The following is a 26,464-nucleotide window of genomic DNA, read 5'->3' on the forward strand; positions in this document are numbered from 1 at the left end:
AATATTTAAATGAAAATTTTAAAGTCACTTCGATTTTCGTCATTATTATTATTAAACAAAATCTTGTTTTTCTGAGGTATATGTATATATTATTATTTTATTTATACCCGGGACATTTAACTGAAATATTCGCAACATGCCCTCAAAAAAAACTATATTGTCGAATTTTCGATTTATTAATCTTTCCCAGAAAATTGTACAGTTATCAAATTATTTAATAAACATAAACAGTAATGTTATGTTAAAATAACTACTTTTTAATTTCCAGATTTAGTGAGATAAACCACTTTATGATTTATGATTTAGAAGTAAAATGTGGTAAAGGCAACGAAAGTAACAACAAATAAAGTTTAATTGTCTTCTATTTTCCAAACCATTTGAGACCCAAATATATACGAATGTAAAAAAATTGTTTTTCTTATGTACTGAGACAAATTACTGGATTTTATAAATAATTCCATTTAGAAAGGAAAAATCATGTGTTAAAATGATAAATGGCTGTGAAAATAAGGAAAAATGTAAAAATTAAAATAAAATAAAGCTAATATATTATATAACACAAATTAAATTTTAAGCTTAATAAGGCAACACCAGCCAAATGTGTGTAGTGTAGATTTTTTTTATTTATAACTTTTATCACTGATTTAAAGCAATTTTATATTATAAAAAAAAACTAAAATTTATTTTATATAGTATTTTTTTTTATTTATTAAAGATTTCATTGCTAACTATTTATATTTAAATAAGAAACTATTGACAGTTATAGCAACAAAGTTGTGTTAAAAAAAGTAATATTGATGTTAAATTTTAACATTATTTCGTTGCTTTTAAAATGCTAAATAAAAAATGTTAAATTAAATTAATGCATTAGATTCAAATAAGTAGTTTCAATTGGCATTACAAATATTTGATTAAATTTAATATTTCCAAAAAAAATATTTTAACTCATTATTTAAACCTCATAGTAGTATATTAAAAAGATTGAGATAGTAGTCTATTTTAATAGTATAGTGTACGATGAGAAAAGCTAAGTGCACACACAATCTTCCTCCACTCACTAATTTATTTCTTATGTATCAAACATAAAGATGTGTATCCTCAGAGGCTCAAAACTATAGTGTTGTTGCTCAATTAGGAGCTGAATCTAAATGATCCTAAGGTTTAACAAGCAAATGTCAGCCAAAACAAAATTCAACCGAAGATTAATGAGGGCTTAAAAAAGGAGAATTTTTGAAACTTAAACTGAGAAATTGTTCTTAAGTTTTACTGTGTGGGAGAGTCAATTTTAAATAATCCATCAAAAAATTAGTAAAAACATCTATAGATTCTAATTCTCAGCCTTTAACTCTTTGAGATACAGAAAAAATGGTAAAAATTTACCTATTATATTAAGTGGTACAAAAAAAATTATTCTTATTTATAACAGAAAAACATAAAAAATTATTCAAGGTGCTCTGAAATAAAACATAACATTGAGAAATATCAATTTTTTTACTTTTTTCTTTGAAAAACCCATGATACATATTTTGACCCACCATACTACTGCGTAAAGTTACTTTGTATGGTAGGACTGATAACAAGACTTGTTCTTTCCCAAACATAGGAGAACTTTAAACACGCTGCAGGTCCAGTTTGTGCGTATTTCAAATTCCTTGGAACTACAGACTGCACATCTTCGTCTACTGGTTCGTACTGGCTGATGTGTACTTTGAGTAAGTCTAATCGTTTCTGGTTGGGAAGGTTTCCCTTTTTTGATGGGAGTTGGTAATGATTTTTCAGTACCCTGTAATGATGTTATCAATTTATCAGCAACTAGATGTTCTATAATATTCAAACGAAATTCTTTCATGTTCATTTTAGGGTCTTCAACTTGTAAAGCACGTAAGCATTAACAACAGCAGCATCAATAAAGAACAACATGATTCTATTTTTTGCCATTTCGCCAAATTTATCTACTGAGTTCATATGCTTATTGTAATCAGTCAGCGCTATTAAGCAAGGTATGTTTTCTACACTGCCGTCTTTCGCTTTCCTTTTGACCTCAGTTTTGTCATCTGGGTTGTGATAATTTAAAAGAAGGTGAACTGTTCTTTTATCGGGCTATTTAAGTCCTGTAGAAATCACGTACCAGTCATAGTCACCTCTGTGCGTTGCTTTATCTTCCAGAAATTGGGACATATTTTTTCTGGTATGTCTAACAGTACCACAGGCATATAACTTTTCTTGATACAGTTGATTCATTAGGACTACATTTGTAAAAAAGTTATCAAAGAAAATTTTATGATATCTGTGTTTTAAATTTTGTGTTATCTGAAGCACTACGTTGGTACCTAAACATTTTTCTGCAACAGGACCGGTTTTGCCACAATATATTTCAAAATCCCAGCAATATCCAGTGCTGTCAGTTATCATCCACACTTTATAGCCTCTCTTTACTGGCTTTGCAGGCATGTATTGTTTGATCGTAGATCGGCCTTTAAACTTTATCATAGACTCGTCCACTGATAAAAATTCGTGAGGATGCAGATAGGCTTGAAAATTGGATTTCAACATTTCTAAAAATGGTCTTACCTTATATAATTTATCAAAATTATCAAAATTTCGGTTGGGCATGAAGTTGTTGTCATTAAGATGTATACATTACTTAGGAGCCAACCAAAGCGATGGACAGTTATTAGTCTACTAATATAGGGAACATGTAAAATTGGATCTGTACTCCAGTAATCCCGATATGACGGCAGCTTTTTGATACCCATTAGTAAGTTTATACCAATGAATGTACGCATTTCTACACTATCGGTGGGCTTTTGCCGGAATTGTGAAAAGTTTGCTACGCGTAGATGTTTGTTTGAAACAACATATATTCGACGATTTTGTCTAAAATCAGAAGCCTAAAAATATTATATGGTGTCACCCTATCTAGTTCCTTTATGACTTGGGCTAGTCCTGAATATTCCATAAATTGGACAGGTGAAACCGTTTTATTATTCTTACTCTACTGTATTTTGAATAATGTTTTTAATTTGCTCAGTGGAATAAGATCTTCGGGGTCCCATTCCTCCGGTTCTTCATTAAATGATGATATTACCATATTATCCGGTTCTGATAAATTATTTGTAATTTCTGGCTCGTCTACATCATTTCCATTAAAACTATCATTATCCGAGTCGATATCTGATGGAATGCCTACAAATTCACTGTCCGAATTTTCAATATTCTCAATTTCATTATAAAGATCCTCTTCGGTCAAATCAATAACCTTAAAAGGTAATGGTTCTGGAAATCGGTCACTTGCCATATTTTGCTCCTACGTAAAAAAACCTTACTTGTATGGTGGGACAAAATTTAGCCCATACTTAAAAATACAGAATATAGAAATAAGTAACTCAATAATTTCAAGTTATTTAGTATAAAACAGTTATATAAAAAGTATATCAAATATTTTTAACAAAAAAAACAATAAAACTTAAAAAAAAACAAAAATATCTTACCCTTTTTAGAACGAAACGTGCAACAACAAAACATAAAAAAACGAATGACCACTTGAATCACTAGGCACAATCGAGCGACATCACAAGCACTTTATACGTCTAATCTCTAAGGCTTATATGATCATATAGTCAGACGATTTAATAAATAAACCGACGTACATTACTGGGAAAAAAACAATTGTAGGTGGGTTAAATTTTGTCCCTAAGTACTTCAAAGAGTTAAAGAAGAACATCTTTATGTTTGATATATATAGGGCATACAACATACTTATAGACATATTATTTTATAATAACTTGAAAATGTGTCTCTTGGACTAACACCATTGTTGTGTAGCCAAATGACAACTTGTACGATATATTTGAAATCGAAAAAATAATATCTTTTTTCAGACCATGATTATGAAGAACTGACCACTTTGATCACATGTGCAGCCGACAATAGAATGTGATCCAAGCTGATGGATTTTTATGTAATACCTATATAAATAAATAAGGTAAAAGTTAAAAACTGCACTTAGGTCTTTAGAAATACACTAGGATCCTATATTGACAATTTGGCAAAATGGGGTAAGATTTTCTTTTTTTAATTGATTTTCAAAATGAATAGTTCAAAATATGCTTTTTATTTCTAGCCTTTGGAGACAAAAATAAAATAACCAGTGAAGTTCAATACATACCAGAACTCATCTTATTTCTGGCTAGGCTTTTTGGCAGCCTTAATATTAAAATTTACTCTGAAGCTGATGCCAAGCCTGAGAGAAAAGCAGTTTCAGTAGTAGTCTTGGAGACTATTAAATTTTTAGAGGCAGATGGAAAAATGGTAACATCTATATACTTTCCTATACAAGATTTACTATTAACATTTTTACTTATTGCTTCTTTCATTAATAATTTCTTAATGGGTTATTAATTCGTATTATTTAATAAAGAACATTACTAGTAAATTAAGTAGGCAATAATACCTTGGTAATTTTATTAAATTCTTATTGACCTTTATGCATTAATTATAACGTTTTTCAACACCCTGTAAAAATTCAACTTCAAAAACTGCACTCTTCATACAACAAAGTTCCTAATTAAATTAAGTTGTAAGTTTAAACATTGTAAAACTTGGATGAATTTTGATATTTTATTTAATTTTTGAACAAGCGTATATAACTGTTAAATTTTATTGTATATCTTTTAAATTTCGTGGTATAATCTCTTTTTATAATATAGTATTACATTTTGTAAATATTTTTTGTTTAATTTTTGAAACCTAGGCCTAAGTATCTAGTAGGAAATGTTTGAGTTTTTTAGAAATTAAAAAAAATCTGCCTTTCTTTCAGAAACTACAAACCATATATTTCCTACTAGTTTTTAGCGCATATTGTAGTAAAGCGAAATTCAAATTTAGCGCTTTAGTCAAATTTTAAATTTCCCGCCATTGTGACGTCATAAATCCATTTTTGCTTCTGGTTGGTACTACGCCTCGACAATCAGAGAGCGCAACAATCCGTCGACGGTTTAGTGTTTTATGGCGCTTATGGAGATTTTCTATCTAAGGAGCATTCATTTATGGTTACTAAGCATTTAACTTTGATGAGGGTAACTATATTATTTGCAATAAAATTTAAAAAAAATATTACCTGGAAGTTTTAAAAATATTTTTCTTATTAAGCCTTTACAAACATCATATACAACCCACCTAGAATCAAAGTCTCAAAATATTTATTGTGCTGTGTATTTCATAATGAAAATTAAAACATTATTCTAATAAAAATAAAATATATACTCCGATAAAAATAGAAAAATTTAAACACTCTACAGAAATTAATTTTTTAATTTGTTTAAATAAAAGGCTCAAACAGATCTTCTTTGGCTAAAAAATAAGTTAACTTATTTTTTAGCCAAGTCAGTTTCTTTTTTTTAGTCAGTTTCTGATGAAATGGAGTTGACATATTCAACAATTTTTTCTCGCAACCCTTTGAAATTTGTTAGCCTAAAAAGCTCGTATTTATAAATGCTCTCCTTAAGATAATAATAACAAAAATAAAGGTCATTTGGGGACAATTCTGAAGATCTAAGAGGCTATTTATACAGTGCTTTTATTCCAAACAAACCACCCTTTTTTTAGGTCACATTCTCAAAGGAGGAAGAAATCTCGAAATATGTATGGTGTTACCATAAAGCATTTATACTAGCTTAGGTTTGAGAGTTTGGAAGCCAGAATCAAGCAGATACATGCAGAAGCCAGTGTTACGCTATAAGTTCTAATTTAACTTAGCGGGGCTAAAATAAACCTCTACAAGCATAGGGTTTTCGTTTATAGAGCCTTTCCTAAACTCTCTTTAATTGTATAAAAATCATTATTTAAAATTAATAAAAATAAAATTACTTAATTAAGATATTTAATTAACATAGTAGTAATAACCATAGGTACTTAACTACAAACTTCATAAAAATGTGAATTTGAATCATATTAACAGGTTTATACAAAAAAAAATTATTTTTCCTTCGAATACTGGCGCCCCCTTCGCATATTCTTAATGCTTGTTCATCCCATTTAATTTTAAAGCACTATTTATACAAACGGCCGTAAGGGAAATTTCCTAATATTACGCTTCGTACGAGACGCGGAGTTTACAAGACAGAAAAAATAGCCCGGGTTTGTGACCCCACCATCCCCAGCCTCATTTTGAGGTTTGTTTATGCGTCTGCTAATGCTAAAATGTTTTAAGAGGATTGTCTTAGACAACATAATGGGTTGTTTGTCGTTGGAAACTTTCATAATAGCCTATAACATTTTATTTTCGTAATGGAAACGAATGGAAATTATCTAATTGTCATTTGACTAATTCTGGTGCCTTATATAAACATTAAAAAAAATTATCTTATAATTAGTTCTTTTTAAAGTTTTCTTGAACTATGACGATTTCTCTATAACCAGCGTTATTAAAAACTATCCTCCTCAACTTCCTAACTACCCGACACTTTTACCGCCCCTTTCCTCCCATGCTAATATTTAGTTTATCGATCTGAAGCCCTTGCAAGGGTGAGAGCCCCTAGCGCCATCTATTCGTTTCGAGCGCAATCTCGATGAACTAGTTAGGGGTTGAAAATAGCTGAAGTCTGTAATGATTTTTTTCCCTAAGGGTTGAGGTTTGCTGAAGTAAAGATTTCTGTATTATTGATTGTAATGGATTGATCTTTAAGTTGTAAAGGGGAAAGATGAATGGTGTGTTGACAGGTATATACAGGGTAGTTTTTCTGAGTATGATATATCCTTTTTTCTTTTGTGGACCTAAATTTGATATGAGATATTTAAAGAAGTGTATATTACATTAAATTATTAGGTTATGCAATAATTGCATGCAAATGGATCCAAAATATTTAGGCAATTTTAGAATGCTTGCAACGAAAATTAATTAACTTTTTGCAGCACCAGGGTGAGTCTTAATTAAAAAACTTAGAATATAAGTTATATCCTAATATTTCATATTATATTTATAATTTACTTAAGAATATAAATTAAATCTTAATAACTTTAAGGTAAAATAATGATATAACAAAAAACAGGTTACTAAGCAATAAATAATTAGGTATCTCTAGTCTTACTAGTATCTTTGGTCCAAGTTTTTTCAAAATCGTTTTAAATGCTTCTAAATAGTTTTTTAATCTTGGTTCAAGAACTCTAATTCAATGGGCCCCAAATTGCCCAAATTGTGCCAAATTTATTTAAATGTCCTTCCTCTCGCAGGAAATTATATTATTCCATGTTATTCCAAGGTGGTTAAAGTTAGGTGTCCACGCTAACAATTTATTACTTTAAAACGTTTTTAAACCAATCTAAGTAGGAAAATATTTTTTTGTGTCAGAAGCTTTATTAGTCCAAATAAATTAGTTCAAAATATATCATACTAGAGCTAAATAGCAGAATATACATTTTTCCAAATGCTTGTGAATATGTTAATCTTGAACCAGAAGTCATTCAAAGGTACTCCAAATTGCCTTTAAATGCATATAAATAAAGTAAATGTTGATTTTATATTCATAATTTGTTTTCTCCAAGTTAATGATAGAAAATCTTAGAATAGGTTAAAGGATAAAAGCTTCAAATTGTTCTCAAATCTATGGTTGAGTAGAGTGTAGCTTTAAATTGATCCCGGTTTAACCAAAATATTGCAAATTGCTTTTAAATTATGCTAGTGTTAACTTTATCTATGTGAACTAAATATTTATCTTTAATGAATTTGGTTAGTTTCAGTTTTACTCCACATCTATTCACAACTACCCTTGAGATATACATTTTTAAAATTTTCATTAAGCATAGCTATTTAATAAGTTAAATTAATAAACGCCAAGCGTAATTAATATGATGAAATGACATATTATGTGGATGTTGATATTACTTTTTTGCAAATTGGTGTTATTTTAATAAAAATATGATACCAAGCTTTAAAGAACGTAAAAAAATTGGTGATCTAGTAATTATATTTTTAACATTTAGTTAAAGTTAGGACAGCAATATATCTTTAATCCAGTAATGCATCATTGAAGCATACAGAAAATAATAATTAATTATTTTGTGAATTAATTCTCGTCACCATAGTGTGTAAGCTTGCTTATTTTTTGTTGCATATAGGTAAAAAAAAACTAATTCAGAAAAGAAAACTATATATTTTTTTACGCTTTGATCTCCATGAGACCATCCTCAGGACTATATATCATAGATGGTCTTCGTTACTAATAATAACTCTAAAATCATAATCAGTACAAGGATTTAAAGGATTCTTTCGTGATCTAGAGTTTTTTTTTTATAACCATCTATGGAAGATGAATTCAAAAAAATTAATAGGAGACTTAAAAATTGTCATTGGTTTGTAAGCATGATTAACGAGAACCCTCAACTTCTATATAAAATTCTTTAGACAGAAGAGGCTAGTAGCAATAGGAAGGTAGATTGCCATAATATGAATTATTGTCTGCCGAAAATCCTAATTGGAAGCAAAAAGTTCAGCATCAAGGGCGCTGGAGTGTAAACGTATATGTGTTGTACTAGGTGGCACAATAATTATAGGACTATATTTCTTTGACAAGGCACTAATGTCTTCTTAGAGTTTCTCAAAAACACATTGCCAATTTTAGTGCCACTTAGGTGAAATATGTTTTTGCAACTTGATGGTTATCCAACGCATCTTGCAATAAATGTGCAAAAACACCTAAATTCTGTATACACAGATCGATAGCTAGGAAGAGGAAGCCTGTTTTTCTGGCCGGCCAAGTAAACCGATTTGACCGTTTTAGATTTTTACCTATGGGGAAGAATAAAAGATTTTGCTTTTCAGTCCAGGCCTATAATCAGGAAAAATATGATCATCAGAATTTAAAATGCGATTTATGGCTTGCCTAAAGAATAAATTGAATTTATGCCGTTTTATCTACAAGAGAAAGAGCGCAGATATGCGTTGAATATAATGATAGCCATTCGAGCATCTGGGAATATACTAAAGGAATATACTGGGTGTTTTGTTTAACATAAACAAGTCGATATCTTGTTCCAGCAGTACCGAAAGGCTTTCAACTATCAAAATGATTTACTTATGTGTATCCTTTAATGACTTTGCACGGTGCCAAATTTTTACAATTTTTTTTGCATATTTTATTATTTCTCCCACAATAGATCATCATCAAGTTGATGGTACCCGGTAAAAGGCACCGTATAATTTTTAAAAAAGCTTGTATCCTGAATTTCTTTTTTAAGCAAATATAAATTTCAACTCGAGTTTTCTCAACTTGACTAAGGCAATGGGAATTTATGACGTTTCTCGCTTTTGCTCAAATACGGTTTTCTCCAATCTGTTCAGATTTGCTTCCTGATTTTAATAACCTAAAAACACATATATGTGTTTTTTTAATTTGATAATAATTTTAATAATAATTATATTTTTTTAATAAATTTTATTTTCAAATAGTTAAAATATCGGTACACCTAGAGTCGAATTTTATCTATGTTTTTTTTCACACAAGATAAAAACTTTACTTGACATCACAACTTTATTTGACAAGTGACATTTTTCTGTTCACCCTAAAGAAGGCCTAATATAAAAATTTTTCTCTCGTCTTGAAGTTAGGAAAGAAGAATATGCCTTCAAATTTTTGTCTAATGCCCATATTACCTCCCTTATGTAAGGATTATGAGATTTGTCTTTACAAAAACGTTTTCGCTAAGTCAAACGTCTTATTTTCCAAACTAGATAACAAACTAAATCTACAGTTACCAACATCATTTCCTTAGAGAGGATATAAATTTGTATTTTACAAGGATTCCAGGATCCATTATACTCTGGACTTCTCTAAAAATAATAATAATGGAGTTTGAGTAAAAATCTAGTAGTTTTTTATTTTCTACTTGATAGACCTTAACTTTTAGAGTCTAATGGGTTTAGATCAAATATCTATATCGCATCAAGTGATGATACTCAAGAAGCAATATTGCCTCATTCTAACTTAATATTAATTAGTGGTTCTTACATAGGTATTTATATAAATTCTGCTCAATTTTCTTTGCCAATTCTGTTTCTGCTGTTTATTAATGATATGGCCCATCTTAACATTAGCGGCAAAATCGGTCTCTTTGCCGATGATACTAGCTTTACATGGAGCAATCCGGATGTTGCGGCACTTCATGCAACTATTGCTAAAGACCTTATCAACATTAAATCGTGGTGTGATTCGAATCTCCTCTGCTTGAACATCTCAAAAACTAAAGTCTTATTTTACAAAGGTACTTGGACACTTGGTACTTTGTACTTGGACGTTGTTGAATCTGTGAAATTTTTGGGACTTATTGTTGACAGCTCTTTGAAGTGGGAATTACATATCGATGTTTTATCTAAAGAATTAAGTTCAGCTTGATTTGCCACAAGATCAGTTTCCAGGGAATTAAATCTTTCGTCATTAAGAACAGTGTAATATGCCCTTTTTGAGTCCCATCTTCGTTACGCCCTTCCATTCTGGGGCACATGCTGTGTGACTCAGTTTGAGCGCATTTTTAGACTACAAAAGAGAGCGGTTCGCTATTTACTAGAACTTGATAGTCGAGCTCACTGCCAAGAAATGTTTAAAAGATTTAAAATATTAACTCTTCCATCTTTATTCATTCTTGAATCTATTTGGTTGGTTCGCAAGCATATATCAGAAATTCTCAATAGACCATCTTGCAAATATCCACTTAAAAACGCAGAGCATGATCTTTATGTGCCAATCCCAAGGTCAGAATTAATAAAAAGCTCTATTCTTTACGGAGCTAAAAAATGCACAATCATCTGCCTTTGAAAATTAAATCATTGACATCTTTTCCTCGATTTCGCAATGCTTTGAAATCATATTTACTGGAAAGAGCTTTATATGCAGTAGATGATTTTTTTTTAATTTTAATTTTTGAGTATCATGCACGCACTGGCTAATTATTAAATTATCTACGATGTAGAATAGCAATATTTTGTATTATTAAATTTCATACATTTATGTCTTTTGTACCCAGTTTTGTATATATTTATTTAGTACTTGTATTTTGGTTTCTATATCTGTGTGTTTTGCTTTTTATGTATAGCTTTGTCTACAAACATTTTTGAATTTTTTGACAATAAAGCATATTTGATTTGATTTGATAACATTTCTACTGGTTAGAGATAATATAAAGATATTTCATGCTATGAAAGTACTATACCTTGATAAGGTTAAAATTGGTGGGAACTGAAAAAACCTCCATTGATCATCTAAAGGTCTAATAAGAAATATATTTCCCTGCTGTAACAATGCGGCAGATAGTCTAAAACCCAGCTGTAACTATATCTATGATTTGAAGGTAACTGTTGATAAGAGTCTTATCTTCAATATCCACATTTGTCCATTATAAACAAATTTTAAAAAATGCTTAAGTTTATATGAAAATCCACATCAAGTAGAACCATTTTATTTAACTAGTAAAATTAAAGCTGTTATCTGTCAGTAGCTTCTAAGCTATGCTGTTCATTTTAATTTTACTGGTTTTAGTTAAATATGGTTTTAAATAATACTTTAAGCTTCTTCAATATAGGAATTTGTTTAGGGCGATAAAAATAAATCACTAAGGCACTTCACAAGTGTTGTAAAGTATGAAGAGGAAAATTAACACTATTCTTAAAATGTCCAGTAAGGATCTAGTTTTTATTTATTTACGCATTTGTCAACGGATAGTAAGCTCAATACAGAACAATAGAATAAAAATTACCCTGACCTTACACTAAGCAAAACATAAAGAATATAAAAGTTACATTTTAATTATTGTTTAAGACACTCATAAGAAATTCTAAATAACAACAATAAGCCAAAGATAATAGCTTAATAAAGCTTAATATGAACTCTATATCATACTGCTTTTTAACTGCCTCCAAAGCTGATTTCTTTCTGCAGAGAAGTCTAGCTAAGTTGAGTAACGATTGGCTAGTTTGCTAACTCTAGTGACAAAAGAACCGCATCTATAATTTATTTTATAAGAGGGTACATGAAAAGCAGCTGCTTTTCTGATGAATCATAAAGTCTAATTCTGTGGACTAGATCAAACGATGAATAATAATGGAGTGCAGAACGTCATAGAAGACCGTCAAATCAATAAATCTTCGATGAGCCTGAAACCTAAGACTTGTATTTAGTTCACTTTCAAAGTCTTTATTAATTATGGGTAAAGGAATAATATTATTAAAAGCAATATACCTCAAAAATTTGTACTGGACTTGTTCAATTAATGATTTTTGTTAAGTTGTTATAATGTGGTGACTATACAGAGTATCCATATTCAAGGTAAGGACGAACCAGGGTATAATAAAGGCGTTTTATGAAATTTATATTTTAAAAATCTTTGGTGCATCTCTTGATAAATCCCAACATTTGTAAAGACTTGGACACATCTGATATAACATGAGAGCAAAAGTTGATTTGCGAATATAATGTAATACCCTGGTCCTTCACACTAGTGATAACTTCCAAAGGAGTACCTTCCATAGAATAAATATAACCTGGAGTGTTAAAACTTCGTCGATAGGTTTTAAAACTTTCCAATAGAACTTAGAGTACTAGAATTATGCAGTATTTAAAACAATTAGCAATGTTATCAAAGCAGAGAGTAAAAAGGAGAGACCTCAAGTGGAAAATAACTGAGATCTCATTAGAGTTGTAATTACAAACCCTCACGACCTGTCTACGATTAGTTAAGTAGCTTTAAAGCCAATTGTGTAAGTGTCCACCAAAGCCAAACTGAAATAATTTATTTAACAAAAAGACATGAATTACACGATCAAAAGCTTTTGAGAAATCAGTATGCACTGCGTGTACGTGAACTCCTTCTTCAAAATCCAGTCTAAGATAATTAATAAATTTAGGAAATTTAGCTCGGTGATCCTTGCAGTTTTGGAAAAAAATTAACTTATCAAACTTTAATACCAGCATACAGGTATAAGCGTTAAATAAATACTAGTGCTTTAGATTTAGTTTAATACATTTGCTTTTAATTTGTTATGTGGGTTAATTTGAAATACTTATAAACTAATACTAATTAATTTATGGCAATATTTATTAGAATAAAAAAAATATTAAAATTCTATTTAGCTGAATATTTTTTTTTCATTTTGCTTTTAATGCTACATTCAATTTTCCTATTTGACCACATAGAGAACTGCCAAATACGTTAATTAAATAGTTACTTATGTAATGATTATCTAAAATGATCCTTTTTTTTATAAATAGGAAATTGGTCGCATGAGCACGAGTAACATACAAAATATTTTCTACTACCGAAAAAAACATGAAATACCAAAACAATCAGAAATATCAATTTACTTTACACACGACTGCGTGAAAAAAAAAGGAAAAAAAGAATTGACAAATTATAAATTAATGTTAATTAATTAATGTCAAATAAACGAAAAATTAAACTTTTTAAACACTGGAAACTATGTAAAGTGAGTACTTTACGCACGGTAGTAGAAAATAGGTTTATAGAGTGTTTTATTAATATTTGCTAGGAACTTGCGATATATAATCTTAGATATTATTATAGATTTATATCTTTAGATCAAATCAAGCAAAAAGTGGAATATATTAAATCCTAAACGTCTTAAATTTTCAAATCTGGTAAAATTGTCTAAAAAACTGTTTTTAATTTGATACTCCCTACCTCAATTGAATATTTCTCTGAAAATTATTATGCAAGTTTTATGCATATACAGAACCATTTTTAAATACACAACTTAAATTTTGACATTCGCCATTCGGATTCTAAAATATATATTAAAAAGTAACTAGTACGCCACTGGTTCTTGTTCCTGTTCCTGTTCTCACATTCTTGTAATAAAATATATGTTTGAATTATTTATAAAAAAATCTCGATGCACGGTTTTCACATAAAAGAAAAAGACTTTGTGCATATGCCTTGTAAGGTTTAAATCTGATTAAATTAAAAAATTGATGTCAATTATTTTATATATAGGTATCTTTATGAAAACCTGCAACCCTCAATTTATCATCCTGTAGTTCAAATTTAAGACCTTATGCTAGATATCGTTCAAGAAACACGTCCCTTAATTCTAACGCAATAAACAAATACCCTGTATAAAAAAAACGAGGTTTTCAAATAATGTTTACTACATAAGAATCATCAAAGTAAGTTTATAGTGCTGCTTCTTTTTATTATAACTATAATATAATATTTAAAAATAATACTTACTTTATAAACTATTTTAGGGCTGTTGATCCAATTTATAGGTATATGGTAAAGTTTTTCATAAATATTGATAAAACACTTATGTTAACATAATTTCTAAATAGAATTCTAATAATAGATATATTAAAATAACCAATATTAGATATTTTAATAAAATGATACATTTTTACTATTGAACTGCCACTGAAAAAGACCCACTTAAACTAAAAGCATCCTCCGTAAAACTTACATAAGGTCCCTAGCAATAAACCTATCAAGGAAGGGTTAACAATTGAGTAATACAAACCACATTACCCAACGAGCGTTCTGACCTTCCCAGCTTCGGGGAAAAATCAGACATGAAAAAAACAAACAAGGTCGAACTGCAATAAAACTCTTTTTTGACAAAGTTGAAATAACGAAAGGGTTATAGACGAGGGACAGATTAAATTTGTTTTTTTGAAATTTGATTGCTCGTGTCGTAAAAAGGGTTGTTAAAGGTGTCAATAATTTTCTATTTGCCAAGGATACTGAGACCCAAATGCTTTTAAGCGATTCAGTTGAGTTTGAATTAAAGGTGTGCAAGTAGTGTTTATTTTTGGTTAAAGTTTTCTTGTAAGTAAATTTTTTAATTTCATAACTATAAATATAGAGTCATTTATGTGGAGTACATTAATTTTTATGGTTAATAAGGAACAAATATGTACCTACGATAAATATACCATATATACGGTTAATAAGAAACAAAAAAATAAACTTGCAGAAGCGTAAAGTTTTCCTACGTAGTTTTCCTAGTGTATTACTTCAGACTCTCATAAGTTTTATAAAGCTCTAGGATCTCATTTATATTTGAGTTTAAGAGCTTACTGAAAGCAGTCTCGTTTCACAACTTTCTCACAATATGTATGGAAATTTGCTAAAAATGTTATTAGTTAAAAGCTTTTTTTGTGCTATGAAGTAGTAAATCAACAAATACTAAAATTTTGAATTAAAAGGAAGAAGGAAGAAGTTTTCTGTTATTTAAGAAAGCAAATAGATGTTCCTAATAAGACTTATTAAGAACATATTTATTCGGATAAATAAAGACTTATTACATACAATTGTATTATGCAAATTAAATGTGAAAAAATATTAAAAAATATGCAAAAAAAGTAATAAATTGTGTTTATTGCAATAAAAAATACAAACTAGCTATTATATTAAATTTGAATATTAGCTTTGTTTAAAACATCAATATAAATTATTAAAAAACTATTACTAATATACATATAATAAATAGTACTGCTTAGAAATTTATATAGTTTAACCAAAATGAAGATTTCACCACATATTGTAGCTTGAAGAACTTATTATTGGTGTTCCGTTATATTCCTTACAGATCTTGTATTTTAATTTGCACATATTTTTTATAAAATCATGAATATTCTTAAATGAAATTAATTTCAAATTCGTACTAACAGTAAGTATCAACACTCTTTATTTTACAGTTTATTCTTCGAATTATTGTATTTTTTTTTAATTAAAATTAATTGACTAACAAAAAAATTGAACTATCAAGAAACTCTAGTATAAATATATTTCAGGTTTAATCGAAAAAAATATATATTTGATGGGTGATAAATGGTTGTATTTTGTATAATAGCCTTTTTATTTTCGTAAATAATATGCTTTTGCTAGAATTCAAATTGTTAATATTAAATATATTTACTATTTTTAAAAACGTTAAATTTTGACAAGAATTTTAAAGGATTTTCTTTTATTAACTTGACAAACATAATTAAACATTTTTGTATTGGTTTTTAATATTTTTTACGTACAGAAAAGAATTAGCTTATTTAATTAAATGCCTTAAATGTAAACAAATATTATATGAAATATTCAAATAAACAAATATATATGCAAGACAAATTTGTAAAATATCTTTCACTTAATGTATGATCTCCGTTTAAAATTAACTTAAGATTTTTAAGAAGCTGTGTGCTAGTATATAGTTGATGTATTATTACACATTTTGCATGCATAAACACGTCATATACATCAAACAAATATATATAGCTAAAGTATCCTATGAGGTTATGCAAGTATTATACCAAATTGCTTATGCAAAGAATACAGGAAATAAACAGGTTAAATTGAATTAGAAAAGCATGTTCTTCTATATAATTTATTTATTTTCTCTTAAGACCTTATGATCCTATATGCTTAAGATGACGCACAATCAGTGTTTAATTAAAAAAGTGGTTCAATATAATATACATTTTTAAAAGAAAAATTAATTCTTTTATTAAGATCATCTATACTTAATCTCTAAACTAAACCTAAACTAAATTTAGCACTGAAAGCAGATAAGAACCAAATTATAAAAAAAGAATAGTAAGAAGCTTTAGTAAGTAGTTGCTTAACGTTTAGCTTACATGTATAGTGTGTCCATTTAGTACTCCCTTTATCTATTGTGGCTGTATTTTTAAAGCAGAACAATAATTTTTTTTATAAATAGGGGGTAAAAAAGCTACATTTTAAAATTATTGGGACATATATAGGGTGTTCACAAAACGCGTGGCAGAAAAATTTTATATTTTTTTTAATGGAACACTGTATATTATATTTGACTTTTTGATTCTGCATCAAAATTTAAACAATTTGATGTATAAAATGTTATGCTCTAATCAACTAGTTTTTAAATTAAAGACAGATCAAAATCGACTTTAGCGGCTATATATCTATAAGTATTCGTTATAGGATAAAATTGTTTTCACTATCTTATGATATACATTTTTATATATGATATACAAGTTTTTAAACCATTGTAAGGAAAAAAACGACTAGTGACAGTAGTATTTTTTCTTTTATTAAACAGATCTTAAAAAGTTACGATGGGAATGTAAAAATAATTTTATCCAATGACAAGTAGCCACAAAGTTAAAAAAAAACAAATTTTCCAAAAAAATTCTTGAATTACGTATGACATGCATACAACATCCGAATTTTTAGAATCTTACGAAGAAACTAAAAATCAAATAATATATACAGTCTTTTACAGTCTATTTAAAGAAACATAAATATCTACTGCCTCGACTTTTGTGAACAGTTATAAGTTAAAATAGTTTGAAAATATACTTTGTTTATCCCATGTACACAAAAAAATTGATTATTTTTGCATAAACAATATAGGCACAATGGAGAAAGGGAGTACTAAACAGACAGCTGTATATCCACTTTTATTTCAAGAAACATTATTGTTCTTTTATTATCCCAAAGTAATTATTTTCATTTAATATACTTATTAAAGAGTATTTTCAATAAATATTTAATAATTTTTATTGCCTTTTAACTATACAACATATAACATTTTTCTACTATAATTTTGTTTATCAATATTTTTTATGTTCATTTAGCAAATTCAGCATAATCCATCCTAGTACAGTTTTTTTACCATAACTTTTAGGATAACAAGATTTACTTTAAAAATTTAAACGAAATAATAAATAATATAAACCTATCAGATCCTATTAAGTTATGCATGTATACAGATTGCAGATTTCAGAAAAGAAATAGATTAGAAAAGAATAAATTAAAAAAGTATGTCATGTGGTAGGTAATTCCTTATAATTAAACAAAAATAAACGAACTTATAATAAAAGCTTCAATATTAACACTTTTAACCAAAAAAATCGTGATTTATTAAATAAAACATTGACAAAAATAATCTTAATTTAGTCCCCATATTTAGTTACGACTCTGATAAGAAAACTTATCACTAAAACCACATCATGACAAAGTTATAAATTGTAAACAATCCCAGACACTTTATTTGTTTGGCAAGAAAACGCCGACTATAAGCTCTTGGCAGTGGGGTCACGTCCAAGTCATTCATTATATAACTAAGAACACACTATATGTATACCAATTAACTGAGACCACATACCGTAGTATCGGTTTGAAAGAAGTTTTTGACCTTGAGAAGAAAAACTGTCTGATATGATCAAATTTATTTGGGTATATAGGGTGGTCACGATAATAAAATAAATATGAAATATATTGAACTATTACTTTAAATTGGTTTTAACAGTTTTATTTACAAGCAAGTTAATGGGAATTGCAAGGCAGTGAAAAGGATGCAGTGGGTATAATGGCTAAATTGGTTAAAATCAGTAGTAATTTATTTATGCATTTGTCGACCATTTGCTATAAAGTATAATGGCATGGTGCCTATGTACTCATGGCCACTATTGCATTTTAGATAATTAATATAAAACGAAAATTATTGAAGACGAGAAGTGTATCGCGCTGAATATAATTTTTAAAATGGTGAATACAAATATTTCTTATCAACCGTTAATTTTTTATTTGTGTCTGATTTTTTGAATTTACAAGAAAACTAATTTTCGTTTTTAAATTCTTTTAATTTAAGATGAAATCGATAGTAACAAAAATATTATGTCTATACAAAATTGTTATTCAATTTGACTTAAACGACGTGAAAATAAATAAAAACAAAAAATATAACTTTTAAATAAATGACATTAGCTTATAACATATTTGCCATTTATGCCTTTGATATCAAGACAAAGATTTCTAATCTCACGCAAACAACAAGAATAATTTTCTAAAATGTTTTTTTTTATTTTATTTTTTCATTTGTACTTACAGTATGTTATGATGTGTGTTACTACTAATTAGTCTATGGATGATAATTTATGGGATATCCTGTATCAATTTAATATTTTAAAAATGCAGAATTTAATCAACTATTAAGTATTTACGATTTCCATTGTTTTTGAATAGGAGAGCAAGTTCTAATTCCTTATAACAACTTTATTATGCAATTTATTTTTTAATAAAGAAATTATATTATAAAAAACTGCAATAAAATATAACTTTTTTTAAATAAGAAAAATTTAATACTAATAAGTACTAGCTACATAATAAATATATTTTTTTTAGTTTTACTTTTAGAACACAAAATAAATAAAACTGATAATTCTCTACCTACCTTAATTGCTACTATTTTTGATTTAAATATTTGTATTTCTTACGTATATTATTACTATTAATATTCTATTAATTACTTATTTATTTACGGGCCTCTATCATTTGTAGTACAAAAAATCTTACAACACAAAGGAATATAAGAAGAACAAGATTAATTTAAGCTTCAGAAAACATATACATATAATTAAATGATCATTAGATAATTTAACAAAATGAAACAAAGACAGGTACAAGAAAACGCTAAACAATTAAAATGTTTAGACTTCAAAATTATATTACATCACATCTTCAGACTTTTAAGGCTCTTGGCATGGGAATTTTGCATTCGATTCGTGAAATTCTTGGAATAAATGTTAGAATTTTTCTATATATTTATGTTTAATTAAAAATATTTGTAATTTTTCAACACACTGCTGATAACATATTCTAGCTTAGATTTTGCATTGTGAGCAAAGGTCACTTCCCAAAATAGTAGTGTAGATTTTTTGTGTCACTTTTATAAGTTTAAAACATCATACAAAATATTTACCATATCATTAACCAAGTGGGGTAATAATATCTCAATTCAATTTATCTGACCCAAGCAGTCATTTGACAGAGGGAAATCAGCTGACTTGAAATCGTATTATAATATACTTACACTAAGTCCCTCCGAATTAGACCAGTATCAGTTACCACTACCAGTATCGTAACTTCATTCATTGAGTTGCGAATTTTATCATTTACTATAGGCACTGGACTTAACACTAAACTGAAGGTATGGTAAAGTCCCTACACAACAATATAGGACCAGCAAAACACTACTTTATAGCACCGATTGTTAAAAAATATCTTTGGTATTTATTTAAGGGAGAACAGGCAGGTAGATTAACAGGTGCTATTATTTATACATCAGAGCCAGTATCAATCGTGGCAAATAACATCACTAGAAACGGCTACCACCGAACTAGTGATAGTATTTAGTACCGCTATTAGCACACCTCCACCCCGTAGTGCACTTACTTGAATATTGATTTCTGTCGTAGCAAATAATGTTGTAACCAAACAATCCTATTTCGTTATCACAAATATTATCTGGCAGCAATGTTTCAGTCAGGATAATAATAGGGTAACAGTAAGCGGAAACATTTGTGTGAAACGTGGTTAACTTTGTTCGGAGTCCCTAAACAATTTGGTAAAAAGGTTCATAATTCTTGCATTTGCATTTACTAGAAGAAAGCTCTAGTTTAGGTCTTTTGAAATTTAATGCCCTGTTATTGTTTTTGACTCGTTAACATATTCTAGATATCATAGTCTCTTTTATATGATATAGATTATCAGATAATAGAACAATTACGTTCTTGATGGAGTTCGTCGCTTTCTGAAACATTAAATAACATGACATTATTAGGTTTTTTTTTAATGTTCTTGTAGCTCCCATAAAATGTTTTACCCTAAGTGTCATGGGCTGATCCCAAGCTGTTGTTATTTTTTATGCGTTTAGATTACTTTTTTCAAGTTTTTAATCTTCAATTTACTATAATTCACTGCTTTTATCAATTCCGGTACCTTCTTAAAGCTTTTTTTACAAGTTTGACAAAAAAATTTTAACTGACTAAAGGGTTCTCCTTTAATTCCATTACCTTAATCTCAGAAGTATTCAATCCAAAGCAAGGTCTTTTGTGGAAAATTCTGGGACAGCTATCGCAAGCGACGTAATTATTTGTTGATGTATAATTTTTGCAGTGCAGACATTCAACATTTTAGGTTAGAATTTTGTTTTAAAATTTTGAAACATTTAGGCACATCAACATAAAGAGAGACTTTTTCAACTTATGATAAAAATATGTGTTGTTGTTTTGAGCACAGATACGTACCAAAGACGTACTTTGTGCGTACTTCACGACATAATGTACGTACACAGTATATACCCCAAAAGAGGTGTTACGTACTATGACGTATAATAGGACGTCCACCTATAGGACATGATTTGACGTATCTAGCATGTTTACACGACTCCTTTGTTTGTGTGGTAAAATATATTTGAGAAAAAAATTACTCACTTATAAAAACTGAAAATATAATCATTATAAAAAAATATATAAAAATCTAAAGCAAGATTTGTATATGTCTAAAAAACAAAACAAAAAATAAACGTTTCAGAAAATACACAAAAAAAAACTTCATTTGTTTGTCGCAACCATTGTGAAATACAACCTTCAATTTTCTTTGCGCTTCCAATCCTTGCTTGTAGTGCTGCACCTTGAAATTATATTTTAAATTGAGCAAGTTATCAAATAAGTAATTCATTGCTACTAAAATAAATAAATAATATGCTCTTACCACGATTTGAGCTAGATCGTAGTAGATCCTTCCTATCAATAAGTGAACAGTAAAACTAAATTTAAATATAATAAGAAAATGTTATTATAGGTAGAACTGTCATTTGTCTTAAATACTGTGTCAACTCTGTGTGTAAACAATGTCAACTCCCGATCTTGATAATTTTAATATATTATTATGACAAATACTTCATTATCTATCTATAGTTTTTACTTGTTTTGAAAATCCTATACCTAATTACTTTTTAATCAGATCAACATGTAAATTAACTAAATTCATAGGGTATATTAGTCCTTTGGAAACAGGGAATATCGATTTGACAGTTGTTGTCTAATTTATACCGAATTCGTTGACTTTTTCTATCAAAGCAAATAAGCATGCAAATAGTTTTTTTTCTGTTTACCCTACTGAAATTAGAAATATTGAAAATAAAACTTAGAAGTATAAAAAAAAAATTCTTTCCTGGCATATAGTTTTGCGTAATAACAAAAATATATATGTTTTTTATTCCTGTATAATCCATAGGAGCCAAAACATTTTCTAAGTATTTATACCTGTATGTACGTCCGTGACACGTAATTAATGTACGTACAAACTACGTATGTAAAAGTACGTACTAAATACCTCATGGAAGTTAGCAACAGAATCAGAAACGAAAATCAAATTTTTACAGTCGCCCAGATAAGTTCTGCACGCAATCTATTTTTTTGCATATTCAGGGATAAAATCTGATTTTAAACATCTAGAATAAAGTTAAGAGGAAAACTAATGTTGATAAATAATGTTGACTAATAAATGATGTAGATTTGATTTTTTTTCGACATAAAAGATAAATGTTTGTAAAATAATAAATAAATTAAAAAAATCACAGTAATTGTTAAAAATTTTGTTACACCTTTAAACTTGGTGTATAAATAAAAGATAATAAAATACACGATATATCTCAGAGATACATGTTTTTTCAGAAGCCCTTGCCCACGCCTTTATCCCTTAAGAAAACGTGTGTCTCTGAGATATATCATGTATTTTATTATCTTTTGTTTATATGCTGAGTTTGAAGGTGATACAAAATTACTACTAATTACTACAATTTTTTAAACTATTTGGGGGTGGCTTACACCCCTTCAACCCCTAAAAAAACGTGTGCCTCTGAGATATATTGTGTATATTATTATCTCTCATTTATACACCAAGTTTGAAGGTGTAAAAAAATTATTAAAAATTACTGTGATTTTTTTGTTTATTTATTATTTTACAAAATTTTTTTTATGCTCCAAAAATATTCAATCTACATCCCATCTCTTTATATGTAATTATAATTTTTCTCTTACATTTCTTTTAGAAGTTTAAAATCTGATTTAATCCTTAAATACGGCAAAAAATATATTGCGTGCAGAACTTATCTGGTCGACTATAAAAATTTGATTTTCCTTTCTGATTCTGTTGCTAACTTCCATGACGTGTACTAAATACGTTATTCTTACAACAATAGACGTATGGACATAAATATAACATAAAAGTTACGTACTCAGGACGTATGATACTTTCTGGGAAAGTTAGCTTAGTTTGTAAGCTCCTAGTACTCAATGATTTTTCTTTTAACTTATTTAAAAAAACACACTTATACTATGTTCACTCTGTATACTAAGGCATTCCCTGCTTCCATCCCATCGGGACATCACCTAAAAAAAATCCAAACGGGTCGCAGCTGCTAAATCTCTCATAAAGGTCATATATCCCATCGAACAACGCTTAGAAAGATTTCATCTAGAGGCCATTTGTCAGTCCAAAAATTTCGACAATGGCCCAGGCGAGCACACAAAAGATCAAGGGCGTTGCCACGCCGCCTGTTGGTCGATATGCCAACATGGCTGCTGAGGCATCCGAATATGGACGGATAAACGCCGAAAACCAAACAAAAAAACAACCAGTGTCGAATTTGCGAGGATTGCTTCATGTTTGACTTTTTTTTTCTAGTTTCTATATATTGTTTGTGTTTCGTTTTTTTTTTATTTTTTGGTTTTGTGTCTGGTACGTCCAGTTGAGAGGCGCTCTTTGAGGTCATGTGCGCGGTGACGCCGATCGGACATTCATTGGCGTGAGATTACTGAACCCGAAAATGGTTTATTTGAGGTAGGTCACAAACTATCCGGGTTAAATTTTAAGTAATTTAAATACAAGCCAAGTGAAAAGTATTGAAAAATTTTATTATACCTTAGTTAGATCTTTAAGAAAATAAAGAAGCGGGATATTTAAATAATTTACCTTCTCAAATATTCAGAGAATCGCATCAGGAATGTTCTGTAAAACCGTTTGTAGTTAAAAAAAAACCCGGAAGGTATTAACTACACGTTTCCAAATTAACCTCTAAGGATTAGGTTTTATTAAATGACTTCCAGATTTTAAAAGGAATTTTCAAATAACGTTTTAAACCTAGTGTATTATGTTAAAAGGTGACATAATTAGTTTCATAATTTTTCACCTTCAACTTAATTTTATATTACAGTTTTATTTAGTTTTATTGTTTAAACAAACTTCTTTAAGGCAGATTTGGAACAATACCAACATGTAAGTACAATACCATTAAAACTCTCACAATACTCTTGAAAAATATCTCAAGAATGTCTTGTATTATCAGAGGTTGGCTATAGATATAAATAACCAGTTTAAAAGAGAAAAGGTAATTTTAATCACTCTTTATATAAAGACATTTGATAGAATATATTCATAGGAATAAAATATTTTAATTATTATCGGAAGTACATTGAATGATCAGAACCGTCAAACTCTTAGTTTCGTTTTATCGAATTTACAAGTAACCTTTTAAAAGTACTTTAATATGTTCAAAAGTGACATAATTATTTTAATTATTATTAACTTTGTACATAATTTTATATAACACTTGCATTTGTTTGTAATATAAAAACAAACGTCTTTAAGACTGGTGTTATCATGTCAGTGGAACAACACCAAAATATATGTGCTATAATAATAAAATTTCCAATAACTCACTTATTTTGTTGGGTATTATGTCATTATTTCAGTAAATATCAATTTAGAAAATATTCTCTCATATGCTCTATTATTAAAAGAAAATACTTATTCACGTATTTAGAAGAATTATGAACTTAAATCATACCTATTACCTTTAACTTACCTAGTCAATCTAAGTCCAATAATTCGTAAATATAATAATTTTCTTGAGGTGTATTCGATTTTCTATGCAGTTAAAAGCTGACGCTTAATCTATCGGTTTTATCATCTGAGCTCGTTTCTTCTTTTCAATATCCTACCTAATTTTATTTTTTATTGAAATTGGAAAAATTGAAGAATATATTTATTGAATAAAAATGCTTAATTTGAACCCGCATTTCATTAGTTAAATCTTGTTAAAGTAAATAAAATTAAATATATAAAACTACTTATTTATATACTTTATACAATTCTTTTATTTTAAATAATATTATTCCCAGCAGTCCATGTAGGTTTAGAAAGGGGTTTAGTACCTCAGTGGCTTTGGCCAATGTCAATGATGACTTATTCGGCGCCTCAGACAAGTAAAAGAATAGCCTGCTTGTATTTCTAGATTTTTCTAAGGCGTTTGATACAATCAATCATCGGCTTCTTGTATCTAAATTACAGTTTTATGGGTTTGATTTCCATTCATCCTCAATTATAAAATCATATTGGGATAACAGGTTTCAGAAAATTAATTCAGATAATACTTATTCAGAAGAAATAAAAATTTTATCAGGTGTTCCACAGGGGTCAATTTTAGGCCCACTATTATTTTTGGTTTACACATCTGATATTCTTAAAGCAACTAAATATTGTAAAATACAGGCATTTACAGATGATATCCAAATATATTGTTCTTTTAAAGCTAGTGATTCTGCGGTTTTTGAAAAATTTGTCAATGAAGACTTACATACCTTAAATGATCTTTGTAAACAACATAATTTAAAAATAAATCCTGTTAAATCACATCTTATGATATTTGGCAATAAAAGTAAAGCATTTTCTTTAAAGAATAGTCTAAATATTTTTTTAGATGATAATAAATTACCTTTTGTCGACTCTGCTAAGAATTTGGGATTGATATTGGATAGTGAACTTAGATTTAGAGAACATGTCAAGAAACTTATTCAGAAGTCTTATATGGCATTAAAAATACTTTATAGTAATTGACATATTTTATGCGAGTCACTTGTTCTATCTAATTTTAATTATTGTGATTATATATACGGATTTTGTTTAGATGTTGGTAGTAAATATAGGATACAAAAAGTGCAAACTTCTTGTGTTCGACTTATATATGGCATGCGCAAATTTGATCACATTTCTCCATTGTATACTGCTTTAAACTGTCTTAAAATGGATTAGAGGAGAGTCTTACATTTTTGCATTTTTTGTTTAAAAATAGTTAATTATATTGACTAACCTAGTTCCCTTAAAGAACGAGTTGTTTTTCGTCATGATGTCCACATTGTCAACGTGCGATTTTCAGAGAGATTGTCTATGCCACATCATCAAAGTGCAATTTTTCCACGCAGTTTTACTTATAATTTTGTAAAATGTTATAACGCACTTCCAATGCCTCTCAAGACAATGAATTTAAAAAATGTTCAGTTGTGTAAACTAAAGTTAAAAACCTACCTTTTTGACTTGCAAAATAGTGGTTGTATATTCCCGCCTAGATAGTCATTAATATATTGTTTTTAACTTTATAATATATCAAATCTTAGACTTTTTAAATTTAAATTGTTAATTGGATCTCCATTCTTTGTGCTTTGAATAATGTTGTTTTCTATTTTTTTTTCTATTGGACTTTTCTCTGTAATTTTAATTAAGATACTTCTTTTATTTTTATCACGCTAGTTGTCTTTAACTCATTTACTGTGTGCGTATGTGGTTCAGTAGAGTAGCTAATACAGCTAGA

General features: G+C 28.6%; 1 long non-coding RNA gene across 1 annotated transcript in view; it reads right to left on the reverse strand.

Annotated features, from left to right (window-relative positions):
• The window catches only part of LOC126735930 (uncharacterized), a 208,662-nt gene that overhangs the window by 166,961 nt on the left and 15,237 nt on the right, over window positions 1-26,464 (reverse strand). The gene's annotated exons all lie outside the window — the stretch shown is intronic.

The sequence above is a fragment of the Anthonomus grandis genome, chromosome 5 (assembly GCF_022605725.1).
Source record: "Anthonomus grandis grandis chromosome 5, icAntGran1.3, whole genome shotgun sequence".
NCBI lineage: Eukaryota > Metazoa > Arthropoda > Insecta > Coleoptera > Curculionidae > Anthonomus > Anthonomus grandis.